We start from the raw sequence: 12336 nt of genomic DNA on the forward strand, positions 1-12336 counted from the left end.
TTCTTCCAATTTACTCTTGAATTGCCCATGAAATAATAATAGCTCGATTAAAAAACATAACGAAACTCAACAACACTCATTCCAAGCGACCCAAATTGCAAGACTACATCATCTCAATAACCCGTGAATCTCAATAATCTATGAACCATCTCATACCCTCCCCGTGCACACAATAGTATCTCCAATTGGCACACCGTTCTGAATGACTTCCATGAATCCGAAGTTGTTTCTCCCATTTCTCCAATACTGCATCGCAGACCCGATGATAACATAGAAAATTCCTCAAGTATTCTTCACACTCAGTTGCAAAATCCCGGTTTTCAGCCATATAACAAACCCAAAATCCTTAGACACCGCGCTTAAATTCTTGAACCCACTAGAACCACTATTGAGAGTTACCCACTCCGACATGGTCCCTAATATATTACCAAACTATAATGCATTGTTAGCATATGGAAACTCCTAAAGAAGAAACCAGATGAATTTTTCTCCTTGTACATCACATCCATAGGAAGCATAAACTCTTAGTCATCCTAAAATCTGCAGATGAATTGATAAGGCGAAATGTAGCACACATTCATCAAGTTCTTTGCCCAAATTTCTCTTGATGTTTTCTTTTCTTTGTCATAATTAATGCACCAATGCACCAATAATCAGAAACCACACATTCACACAACCACGTAACCCAATCGTAGATGATGGGCTCCCCCACTTAGCTTTAAGATACAATCATATAAATCTAGAACCCATAATGACACTTCCTTCTCAATTACCATGATCTTGTACCGTTAACCCGCCAAATTTCTTATAATATCTTGTTAAAATTTTCATAAAACATTCCGAATTATGAGCCACAATCGCACATTCGACCTCCTGACAGTCGTACCATCTTCTTCAAGCGATCCAAGCTCACACCGCAGTTCATGCCTCCCGCTGGTTAGAAAGTAGAACTCTTCGTCGGAACTTCATCAAAATCACGCAGCCGCTAGCTTGTTCACGGGAGATAGCCAGCTGTGTAATTCCATATCAACACCTTCCAACGACATTGCCTTGGTTACAACTACCACCAAATCAGCAATACCCTCCTGAGCCCACGCTCGCCCACCAGTCGAAAGTGCCCGCTCATTCCCATCAACATCAAATGAAGTTCTAGCGAGGCATCCAAAACTCGAAGTCATATTACATCCCAAGAAAACTCTTTTCGTCGCATTCAAACTTCCGAAACACAAATCCCAAATGAAATACACAGACTTAGTCCCTTGTTCACCATAACCATAATCGCGCCAAGCTTTCTGGAAGCATGGGGCCATTCTACCACAGAATCCATACGATACGCTAACATTCCCACTCCGAGTAAACTATCTTCCGAAGTGAACTTAGTGGAGCTTTTTGGATCTTTGTGATCCTGTGGTTTTTACCTTCGATTTGAAGGGTTTTCCACGTTAAAATTTGGTATTATTTATCTTCTTTATTTTCGGGTTTGCCTCTTCCTCAACATAACAACAACAACATATAGATTAAATATAAAATTCATACAATTATCATGAAATATTGTGTAACTTGTCTACAACTTTCATATAATTTTTATAAAATAATACAACTATATCAGCATAAAAATCTAAAATAATTTTCATACAACTTGAATAAAGTTTTAATGCAATATTGATACATGTATACAACTTATGTAAAAGAGGGTATTTATAGAGGAAAATTTTGGTTGACTTTGGCTGATTTTCATGGCCGGCCCACATGAAGAAGACAACTTCAGAAGGTTGATGAAACTGACCTGCAGACTGAACGTCACATGACTAGGAGAGGATGATGGTGAAGTCAGCGAGAGAGTAAAATAACGATGGAGGAAGAGAAGGAGCAGGTGGATTGGCGAAGACCTGACGTTTAGAGGCGGAGCTAGGATTTAAACTTTATGGGTTTAAGGTTATAATTCTTTTAAGTTACTGAGTTCTAACTAATAATTTATATGTATTCATCGGATTTTTAATACAAATAAAGAGTTTGAACAAACTTGGTTCAGCCGAACCCGCAAATAACATTGTGGCTCCGCCCCTGCCGATGTCACAAGAGAAACACTGACATTTGGGGAAGATAAATATTGCGTCAAAAACCTCCGCACTGAAAGAGAAGATAACCGCTTAATAGCAAAACAAATCACATATACGATTTGCTAAAGAGGGCTGAGGAAAGAGAGGGAGAGATACGACTCGTTTTGCCCGGGGTGCAGGTGGGGTGAAACGAATGTAGTCGAACCTAGCAAATTAAATGGATATTGATTATTACTTACTCAATTGCCTAATATTAAGAGTTTCTAATTTATCTTGATGTTGTATATAATTAGTAAATTTATATATTAAAGGTAATTAAGTGAAAATATAACGACCCGATCGGTCATCTTGAGCTCTAGTACGCCGTTCGGCGATTTACGGCCTTAAGTGGCTTCACTTCATATTTTATGACTTGTACGTGTGATTGGAATGGAATTTCAGCAAGTTCGGAGTTAATTTGGAAGGAAAATTCTCAATTCAGAAGCTTTTAGTTGGAAGAGTTTACCAAGGTTAGACTTTTGAGTAAACGACCTCAAAATCAGGATTTGAAGTTTCCAACACGTTTGAATGATGATTTCGGACTTGGGCGTATGTTCGGCTTGAGTGTCGGGTGGTCCGGGAGCATTTTGACACTTATCGTGGAAAGTTGCATTCTGATGGTTTTTATAATTTCCCAAGTTTGTTGAAGAAGACTTTGGTGTTATCAATATTCGTTGGGTTTTTGAGTCTTGGAGTAGGTTCATACTAAGATTTGTCACTTGTACGTAATGTTTGGCGTCATTTCGGAATGTCTAGATATGGTTCAGATGTGTTCGTCGAAGTTTGAATGTTTGAAAGTTGAGAGAATAATTTTATAGTCGAATCATAGTTTTGATGTTGTTTGATGTGATTTGATGCCTCAACTAAGTTTGTATTGTGTGTTAGGATGCGAGGGTATGGTCGGATGGGGTCTCGGGGGCCCCGACTGCGATCGCACCTGCGAGGTTTTAGCCACTAGTGCGAGAATGCAGAAGTGGCCCAGGGGTCCAGAAGCGGTTGGGGTTGAGGCTGAATGGATTCGCAGGTGCAAGGAATTCACCGCACATGCGAGCTCGCAGATGCAGGCAGAAGAGCGCAGATGCAAAGAGGAGAGGAGGCATGGTTTTCCGCATATGGGAGGTTCAAGCGCAGGAGCGCTTCCGCATGTGAGACGTTTGTTTCCGCAGAAGCGGATAGGAACAAGGGGATGAAGACGCGCATAAGCGGAGAAAATCCACAGAAGCGGAATCGCAGGAGCATATACTTGTTCGCAAAAGCGAAAATGTTGGAGGCGGAGTGTGTTCGCAGATGCGATCTTTGGACCGCAAGTGCGATGATCGCTGGAGAGAAGTGAGTTTTTATTTCGGGACTTAGCCCATTTTCCTCACATTATCACTTGGTTGGGCAATTTTTGGAGCTCTTGAAGAGGAGATTTTCATCATCTATTAAGAGGAAAATTATTCCCACTAGAATTAAGTTAAATAACTTATTTATATATGGATTTAAACGCGAGATTTCATAAAAATTTTGGGATTTGGAAAAAAACCTACAATTTGGTATTTTTTGATTTTTACAACGAAATGGACATGGAATTATGAATAAATTATATATTTGAGTTCGTGTTATCATGAGCAATGTTTATCTTCCAAAATTTTTGGAAACTGGGCACGTGGGCCCAAGGGTTAACTTTGATGACTTATCGAGCGGGGTATGGAAATTGTTATAAATTGGTTAATTGTGAGTGTTAGAGTATATTTTTATTAGTTTGCATGTTGTTTGACTAGTTATGGATTGATGGGCAACGATTTGAGGTGTTAGAGAGGCGTTGGAGCCGGTTATGGAACTTCATAGCGAGGTAAGTCTCTTGTCTAACCTTGTGAGGGGTAAATTATCCCCTGGGTGATGTCGTTGTTATGTGCTACTAGTTGTGAGTGCTACTTATGTACTAGGTGATGAGAGTCTGTACGTAGGTAACGCATGTTTATGTCCGGGTAGACTTAATATCTTATCATGAAATATTTGAATTATTTGAACCCAATTTGCTAGTTTAATCAATTACATTTATAATTGGAATTGATCTGGAAACATATTAGGCCGAGCCTTATTACCCTGAGTTGTTTGGCGAGATAATTAATGAATAGTAAAAAGTCATGTTTACTTTATTTTCCTATATCAATGTTGTATACACGTGAATCGTAAGTCGTTACGTTTCTTCCTTTCTTGTGGATCGGGCCAAGCGCCTCAGCGGTATATTGAGATGCATCTTTGGTTCGCGTCGGTCGACCCTCGGTAGTGTACACATCACTCTGGATCGGGTCGTACGACCTCGGCATAATCGTGCGTTATATCGCTAGCAGTCCAGATATTCACGAGATTTTCCTTCTACTAAGGCCTGGTATTTAATATGGTATTCCTAATCTGTTTGAGATTGGCACTTGATGTTTCTGATATGTTGAGATAGAATATGAGATTTGAAAGATTTATATCGTTAAAGAAATTTTTTGGAGGGTTTTGTTAGTTACAGTTTTTATCTCATTACTATTGTTGTGCTTCATATCTTTTATGAGTTATCATATTGATTTATTGGACCACTAGTAAGTGTCGATGTCGCCCTCTCGTCACTACTTCTCCAGGGTTAGGCTAGATACTTACTAGGTACGCGTTGATTTATGTACTCATGCTACACTTCTGCACTAAATGTGCGGTATCTGACAAGTTTGTTTGGTGGTCATCTTGGCGCATAGGCGCAGCTACTGAGGAGACTTTATGTTGAGCTGCATTCTAGGCTACGTATCGCAGCCCACAGAGTCTCCATCGTATTATTTACTTCATCCTGTCTAATTTACATTCCAGGTAGAGGTTGTATTATTATTATTATTATTATTATTATTATTATTATTATTGTTATTATTATTATTATTATAATTGTTATTATTATTATTATTATTATTATTATTATTATTATTATTATTATTATTATTGTTGTTGTACTCCTTAGTAAATGCTTATGCACTTGTGACACCGGATTTTGGGATATTTTAGTTGATGTTACAGATTTGCATATTATTACCACCTTTTATTTTATGCCTTATATTATGTAGGTACCCATGCTTTTAAATGTGTATCTCTCTTACCTAATAAAATTTATGATTTCGAAAGTAGTAAAAAGAATAATTAAGTTGGTAATTCATCATTGGCTTGCCTAACGATGACGTCGAGCGCCATCACGACCTATAATGGGAATTAGGTCGTGACAACTTGGTATCAGATCTCTAGGTTCACTTAGGTCTCATGAGTCATGAGCAAGTCTAGTAGAGTCTTGCGGATCGGTACAGAGACGTCTATATTTATCTTCGAGAGGCTACAAGGCTGATTAGAGTACTTCCCTTCTTGATTCCTCGTCGTGCGATTTTATTCCATTGAAGCTTATGCCTTCACTTCCTTCCTATTCATTCTTATGCGATGATGAGTGCTTGTTATCAATTGGGCATCAAGGAGTTGTAGTGGTACTGCAAATGTGGTGCAAGATGTTTGTCGTTGCATATTTAAGTAGGCTATTATCGTCGTCTTGTTGAAGGGTGCTCTGTCTTTCAGCCCAGTTCTAGTGTTGCCTATGGTTTTGAGGCTATGCACCGTGTATTATTATGTTCATGCGTTGTTATCGCGTAGTGTTAGTGTAAATGGTAAAGAGCTTATGTATGTGTCGCGGTAGTGAATGGCTCGAAAGGAGGATCTCTTGGTTCATGCTTTAGAGGTTCAGAATTTAATTCCAGTGGAGGAAGGCATTAGGACTATGGATGTTCAGGCCTTGGTTGACGAAGTACCGAGAGTTGATATTTTCGAGCGTGGTGGAGTTCTCATTGTGGTGTGGTGTCGTCGTTCTTGTTGGGGCACATTAAGGCCCGTCTGTGTTATGGTCTTCTTTGATTTACCTTCTGGGCAGGGTATTTTGAAATGCTTGATAGGAAGCGGTTGTCGGATGGTGGTGCGAAGCAGTTTCAAAGTCAATATTTTGTTTCTAATATTGATGGCTAGAGAAAGATGACATTCGATGAGGCTTAGAATTGGTAGCAATTTACTAGTTGGGGTGCTATAGAGATGGATTGTGATTTGAGGCAGTATTTGGGAAACGAAGGATAAGGAAGGACGTGGTGGGAGGTGTCTCGCAGAGGTTGAATTTCTAGAGGTCGAGTTAACAATAAGAGGGTTACAAAAGTTCTCCAAATTGGCTACACAACAAGGGCCAAACACGGAGCAACAATAGCAACAAGAGCAACAACTATCAATTGAAGAAAGAGTATAATCCACAAAAATGAAGCTTCTGGTCGAGGCTCGAAATCAGATGTTACGAGCCTCCAAATCCGATCTCCACCATTCAAATCCAAGAACAAGAGGTTACGAACACTCAGTCAAAAATTTAGCCCGATCCAACGGTTAACGAATCGGAAAACATGATTTGAAGTTGGCTGGTCGGAATAAAAATCTGCAGCAAAACAAATACTTTTCTTCTCTCTTCTCTCTTGATGAAAGCTCTCTCTAAACTACTCTTATGTGCTTACGTCTTTCAAAGACTTGTATCAATAAGCATAGAATAATTCTCCATGGTTGTCCTATTTATAGATCATGAGTGGTGCTTTCTCTTAAAGACAAAACCCACTCAAAATAGGAATAAACACCGAATCCAATTCCGAATAGGAATGGAAACCAAAAGAGAATAGGATTAGGCCATTGGGCCTTTGGCTGCACAACATGGGCATGAGCCCAACAAACTCCCCCTCCAGCCAAGGGGCCAAATGTGTCTTCAAGTAGAGGAACTATTGGCAGGCTTCATGCCTGCCAATTTTCTGCAAAATACATGTTTATCTGCAGCCACCGCCTTTGTCAGCATATCCGAAGGATTTTCATCAGTTTGTATCCTCTCAACCTCAAATAATTTCTCTTCCACAACCATTCTTATCCAATGATACTTTCTATTTATATGTTTGGTCTTAGAATGAAAAGTGGAGTGCTTGGTGAGACAGATAGCACTCTGATTATCACAAAATAAGATGTACCTTGGCTGCTAAAAGCCAAGATCATTAATAAACTCTTTCATCCATAATAGTTCTTTGGCACCTTCTGTGACAGCAATATATTCGTCTTCTGTGGTGGATAGAGCTAAGCACTTCTGTAGTCTAGATTGCCAAGAAACAGCCCCCCCTGCGAAAGTGATCAAATAACCGGAAGTCGATCTTGAATTATCAAGATTGCCTCCTAAATCAGAGTTTGTGTAACAAACAAGTTCAGGCTTGCCATTGCCAAAGCACAACTTCAAATCTGCAGTACCTTTTAAATACCTTAATATCCATTTTACTGCATCCCAATGTTCTTTTCCAGGATTGGAAAGGAATCTACTAACAGTACCAACGGCATGTGCAATATCTGGTCTAGTGCAAACCATAACATACATCAAGCTACCAACGGTAGAAGAGTAAGGAATATATACGAGACATCTCCTTTTTCTCTTCATCAGTAGATGGACTCTGACTAATACTCAATTTGAAGTGTTTAGCAAGAGGTGTACTAACCACTTTTGCATCTGTCATATTGAACCTCTTGAGTACCTTCTCAATGTATTGCTTTTGGGACATAAATAACTCCTTTCTGTCTCTATATCAGTGGATTTGAATGCCCAAGATTTTCTTTGCCGGCCCCAAGTCCTTCATCGCAAACGATTAGCTCAACTGCTTCTTAAGGACTATGATTCTAGATTTATTCTTGACAACAATAAGCATGTCATCCACATAAAGCAATAAAATAATAAAATCATCATCAGAGAACTTCTGGAAGAATACACAGTGGTCTGAAGAAGTTTTCTTGTACCCTTGTTCTTCTATGACAGATTCAAACTTCAAATACCATTGCCTTGGAGCTTGTTTCAATCCATACAGGCTCTTTTTCAATTTGCAGGCATAATTTTCTTTTCCCTTAGTCACAAAACCCTCAGGTTGCTCCATATAAATCTCCTCATCTAAATCACCATGAAGAAAAGCAGTCTTGACATCCATCTGCTCAACCTCTAAATCTATAGATGCGGCTAAGCCTAGAACCACACGAATAATTTCATCAAAGTCAACTCCCTTCTTCTGGCCAAAACCTTTAACAACTACCTCGCCTTGTATCTAGGCGCAGAGGTATGGCTATCTTGCTTTATTCTGAATATCCATTTGTTAGATAAAGCTCTCTTACCTTTCGGCAATTTCACTAACTCATATGTGCCATTCTCATGGAGTGACTTCATCTCATCTTCCATCGCATCGATCCAATGATCTTTGTGATTATCTTGCATGGCTTCATCATAATTCTTAGGTTCTCCCATGTCAGTCAAAAGTACATACTCATCAGGAGGATATCGCATGGATTTTTGCTTCTTCCTTGTAGATCTTCTAAGAGAGATTTCAGGAGCATTCGAAGTAGTTACCTGTGCAGGAATTAGTTGCTGATCAACCACAACTTCATCAACTGGAGAATCCATAATATCTATACCATGATGATCATTTTGATCTTGTTCACTATCTCCATCATTGTCTTGGGTTCCTTCATGTGCAATAGGTGCCTTAGCAATTGAAACTGGATCAATATCAACTAAGCTCTCATTACTCTGAGAATCTATCTTCTAAGCTTTGTCAATATCTTCAATAGTTTGGTCTTCAAAGAATATTTCATCACGACTTCTAATAAGTTTATTGTCAACTGGATCATAAAAACGATACCCAAACTCATCTTGACCATAACCGATAAAGATGCACTGCTTAGTTTTGACATCCAGTTTCGATCTCTCATCTTTAGGAATATGCACACAAGCTTTACACCCAAAAACTCTCAGGTGATCATAAGAAACATCTTTGGCAAACCAAACACTGTCTGGGACATCACCATCCAAAGCAACTACAGGAGACAAATTGATAACATAGGCAGCAGTGTTAAGTGCTTCCGCCCAAAATGTATTTGGAAGTTTAGCCTCTGAAAGTAAGCATCTAACTCTCTCAACTAGAGTTCTATTCATCCTCTCTGCCAAACAGTTCAATTGAGGCGTCTTGGGCGGAGTTTTCTGATGACGAATTCCTTGTTCCTTGCAATAGTTGTCAAAGGGACCACAATATTCACCACCATTGTCAGTGTGAATATATTTTAATTTCTTCCCCGTCTGTCTCTCAGCTAAGGCCTGAAATTCCTTAAACACGCCAAGTGCTTGATCTTTAGATTTCAAAGGATACACCCAGAGCTTACGATAATGATCATCAATGAATGTCACAAAGTAAAGTGCACCACCTTTTGTCTTTACTTTAAAAGGACCACACAAATCAGAGTGTACTAGCTCCAATAAATCGGGCTTTCTTGAGGGAGGATGACTATGAAAGGAAACCCTTTTCTGTTTGCCAGCTAAACAATGGATACACCTTTTCAGCTTTGCTTGTTTCAATCCAGAAAGCAAACTTTTCTTAGCCAAACACGTAATCCCCCTATCGCTCATATGACTCAATCTTCTGTGCCACAATTCTGATGAAGTATCACCTTCCACCATATTTATTGAGTCATTAAGAATAGAGCCCTGTGTCACATATAAATAACCAGACTTGACTACGCGAGCCACTACTAACGAGCCCTTAATGAGCTTCCATTGGCCATTAAAGAGGGCATTATGGTAACCTTCATCGTCTAATCTTCCTGCGGAGATCAAATTGAAAGGAAAGTCTGGAGCATGCTTGACATCTTGAAGAACTAACGTTGAACCATTATTAGTTTTCAAACAAATTGTGCCAACACCAAACACCTTAACTTCACTGGCATTGCCCATCTTTAACACTCCAGAATCAACAGCAGTATAAGATGAGAAAAAAATCTTTTCTTGGTGTGACATGTGAGGTAGCTCCAGAATCTACTATCCAGCTAGTCTCATGGGATACCAAATTGATGACGTTTTCATCATAAGCAAAAAGAAGGTCATCTCGAACAATAGCAGCAACATTGTTCTCGTTATTTTCAACTTTCTTTCCTTCTCTAGTGTCTTGATTCAACTTGCGGCAAAACCTTTTGATGTGTCCTTTCTTGCCACAGTGGTTGCATGTAATATTATAGTATTTGGACCTTGACATACTTCTACTTTTACCTCTATTCCTTGAGCCTCTTGTTCTATCTCTCCCCCGGTCTTCTGTAACCAAGATATCTGCTTGTGAGGACGAAACCTGAGGTTTTCTCCTTACTTCCTCATTCAACACACCACTCTTGGCATATTCCATGGTCACCTTACCTCCAGGAGCTGAATTTGTCAAAGAAACACGAAGAGTTTCCCAAGAGTCTGGCAGAGTATTAAGAAGCGAAAGTCCTTGTATCTCATCATCAAAATTAACCCCCATTCCAGATAGCTGATCAAGGACGCCTTGAAAATCATTTATGTAATCAAGGATAGGGCTGCCTTCCTTGTATTTAAAGGTCATCAATTGCTTTAGCAGAAACAATTTGTTGTTCCCGGTTTTTGAAGCATAAAGAGTCTCTAGCTTTTCCCACAATGATCTTGCATGTATCTCGTTCACAATATGGTTGCGAACATTATCTTCAACCCATTGCCGTATATATCCACATACTTGTTGGTGCTCGAAATCCCAATCTTCATCGGATATACTCTCGGGTTTATGAGCTGAAAAAATGGGTAAATGCATCTTCTTCACGAACAACAAGTCTTTCATCTTGCTTCTCCAAACATTATAATTTCTCCCATTTAAACATACCATCTTGCTCATATTCGCCTCTATTCCATAATAACCCGGATAAATAACAAAGGCTCTGATACCACTGTTATGTTGAGGAAAAGGCAAACCCGAAAATAAAGAAGATAAAGAACACCAAATTTTAACGTGTAAAACCCTTCAAATTGAAGATAAAAACCACGGGATCACAAAGATCCAAAAAGCTCCACTATAAGAGGGTTACAAAAGTTCTCCAAATTCGCTACACAACAAGGGCCAAACACGGAGCAATAATAGCAACAAGAGCAACAACTAATCAATTGACGAAAGAGTATAATCTACAAAAATGAAGCTGCTATTCGAGGCTCCAAATCAGATGCTACGAGCTTCTAAATCCGATCTCCACCGTTCAAATCAAAGACCAAGATGTTACGAACACTCAGTCAAAATTTAAGCCCGATCCAACGGTTAACGAATCGGAAAACGTGATTTGAAGTTGGCTGGTCGTAATAAAAATCTGCAGCAAAACAAATACTTTTCTTCTCTCTTCTCTCTTGATGAAAGCTCTCTCTAAACCGCTCTTATGTGCTTAAGTCTTTCAAAGACTTGTATCAATGAGCATAGAATAATTCTCCAAGGTTGTCCTATTTATAGATCATGAGTGGTGCTTTCTCTTAAAGCCAAAACCCACTCAAAATAGGAATAAACACCGAATCCAATTCCGAATACGAATGGAAACCAAAAGAGAATAGGATTAGGCCATTGAGCCTTTGGCTGGACAACATGGGCACGAGCCCAACAGTTGTAAATGTCGTAGATTTGTATAAAATTTATTTCTAATTTGTATGAGTCTGTAGGTGTATTAAATCTATTCTCCCATCGTTTAAAAAAGAATGATCCTATTTTCGTTTTAGTCAGTTTAAAAAGTGATTATTTTCTATGTTAGAAAGAATGTAACTTTAGACTTACCATTTTACTTTAATGCGATTATTTATAGTCATACAAATATCTATGAACTTTTCAAAACCACAAAGTTTAAAAAAGTTCCCCCCCCCCCCAAATTTCGTGCTTAGTCAAATATGTTCAAACAAATTGAAATGAACGAAGTAATAAATTTTTATTTAATTTATATGTTGGTAGAGATGTATCAAATTTATATAATTTTGAAGATAAATTGTACAAAATTTTGTTTTCGTCATCATAGAATGAACAAAGGTGTCAAATGCAACATCAAGTTCGAGATGATGTGTTGTGTCTTGGCTATTGGGATGTGCTAATGTGTACTAGAAATTTCATATGTATTTGACTAAGATTGAATGTTAGAGGAGAGACGTGAGGAAAGAGAATGGAAAAAGAAAAAAAATAGTGTAATTAAATTTCTTAATTAAAGGCGCTGCTGATCATGGTTTGAGAACCTTTTAAAGAGGAATGTATACAAACTGTAAAAAAAATTGTAGTTAGTTTTGGTAATTATCGAAACTATATATATATATATATATATATATATATATATATATATATATATATATATA

The sequence above is a fragment of the Nicotiana attenuata genome, unplaced genomic scaffold, assembly GCF_001879085.1.
Source record: "Nicotiana attenuata strain UT unplaced genomic scaffold, NIATTr2, whole genome shotgun sequence".
NCBI classification, from domain to species: Eukaryota; Viridiplantae; Streptophyta; class Magnoliopsida; order Solanales; family Solanaceae; genus Nicotiana; species Nicotiana attenuata.